The sequence below is a fragment of the Dasypus novemcinctus genome, chromosome 5, assembly GCF_030445035.2.
Source record: "Dasypus novemcinctus isolate mDasNov1 chromosome 5, mDasNov1.1.hap2, whole genome shotgun sequence".
Taxonomy (NCBI): Eukaryota; Metazoa; Chordata; class Mammalia; order Cingulata; family Dasypodidae; genus Dasypus; species Dasypus novemcinctus.
The window spans coordinates 78,609,919-78,612,346 of NC_080677.1; positions in this window are offsets into that span (position 1 = coordinate 78,609,919).

A 2,428-nucleotide genomic window follows, 5' to 3' on the forward strand; every position below is an offset into this window, starting at 1 on the left:
GGTGGAGGGGTGTTGTATGGGAATTCCACACATGTGCATGATTGTTTCGTACATTCAGAGCATCTGTAAATATATATATAACAAAAGAAAAAATAGAAGGAATATGTGATAGAGACTAATTTCCAAAAAGCAAGACCCAACTTCACACTAAAGAGTAAAATGCTAAAGCCATTTCCATTAAAATCAGGAACAAGGCAGCAATGCAACATCAACATTATTGTTCAACATCACTGTGGTGATTCTAACCAAGCATTAGCAATAAAATGAAATAATTCATATAAATATTGGAAAATTTTGAAAACTATCCTTTTTGCAAAGAATGTAATAGACACAGAAATCCCAAGACTAGTTTTCAAAACCAATAATATTTAAAAATAAATGGATTTGGGGGCATATAAAAAATACTTAATTTATTTTTATACTGGAAATAGCCAATTAGAAATGATGTAGGAAAAATGTTACTCACAATAGCATAAATTATGACAAATATATGTGAAAAAATATGTAAAATAGTATGAAAGAACATAAATAAATACTTGAATAAATTGAATGGTATACCCTGATCCCAAATGGAGAGCTTTAAAATCATAAAAATGTTACTCTTCCAAATTAATGTGTAAATTTAATACAATTCAAATACACATATTTTGGACTGAGTGACATTTCAAAGGTTGCTTGAAAGCATTTGAGACTCTGAAAGCCAAGAAGATACTGAAAAATAGAACTTTCATATGGAAACTGCCTTATCAGATATTAAACCCACTATAATACTACTGTAATAAAAATAGTAGAAATAGATAAATGAAACAGTGGAATAAAATTGAGAATATAGAAAAAGACTTTAGTACATATGGGAGCCTAAAAATGACAAAATGGCATTCCATTTCAGAGGGTAAAATATGGTTTATTTAATATATAGTACAAATATAAGAGGCTAGTCATCTACAAAAAAAATCAGTTTATCCCCTGTGTTCCTACATATACAGAAATAAATTACATATATGTATATATAAGTTTAAATACAAAAAATAAAGCTATTAACTTGCATTATTGGGAAGCAAAAGAAATCTTCATAAGACAGGAAACTCAGAAGCCATTAAGAAAACTAATAAACATAGACTTTTATATAACAATTTAAATGTTTGTAAGGCAAAAGATATTATAAAAGTAACACTAGCAAAAAAAATTGGATTCTGTTTTTTACATATTAATTCGTTTAATCCTCATCCCATCCTATGAGCTAGGTTTCTTTATCACCAACATACTGCAGATGAAGGCTCTATATTTCTAGGTCACACAGACAATAAATGATAAAACTGGAATTTGAGCCCAAACAGCCTGGCTCTAGAAACTGGGTACTATACTAAGTTGCTTATCACATCATTTGACTAGGAAAAAAATATTTGCAACATATATGACAAAGGATTTTTTTACAATAAGTTCTACAAACTTATTAGTAGTAGTAGTATTAATAATCATAAATAGGCAACCCAGTAGAAATACTGACAAAGGGTATGAATGATTAATTCACAAAGGAGGAAATTCAATCAGCCAATAGTCATAAAAATGTTTGACCTAACAGACAAATACAAATAAAAGCAGCAAGCAAATTAGAAAGGATGATAATATCCAGTGCTGTCAAGGATGTGGAGAAACAGTCACACTCAGACATGGCTGGTGAGAGTTTGAAGGTGAATTGCCACTCTTTTGAAATCTAGCAATATCACTGAAAATAATATACACAGACCCTTTCATCCAGCCATCTCACTTTGGGCATTCCATCTTATAGAACCATATAATAGTATAAGTATAGAATTATGTAGAAGTATAGAATGTGAGATTATTTCATAAGGTTAATTATTACAAGATTGATGTAGTGGCAATTATGGGTTTATTCATTCCAAGGAATATTATGCAGCTATTAAAAAGAAAACAAAAAAGATTTATATCTATTATTTTTGGTGATGTCCATGCTTTGTTAAATGAGGAAATGATTGCAAAGTAATGTGTGGTGTACCCTCATTTTTAAAAATATTATTTGCTTTTATCTGAGAGTTGAGAAGTCTATTAATATTGGCTTTCCCTAGGGAGTTGAATAGTGGAGGAGAGTACAGAGAAGACTATTATCTTTTAAAATATATATATTTGGATTGTCCTACTTGAAAAAATGTAATCTGAAACTAAATGCTTCCATAGGCATAGAAAATTTCTGGAAGAATATACAAGAGTGGAATAGAATTTGAGAATGCATTGGAGAAAGAAGCATGCATTCATTTTAAACAATCTGATACAGTAATTCCATTGGTTAAAAGTAGTTTACTGTCACCCTTCAAGGAATATATAAATTTTAATGGATAACTGAACTTTTTAACTGGGAAGAATGAGTCTGTTTCAAATAGATCATCAGGGCCAGTAGGAGAGGAGATAC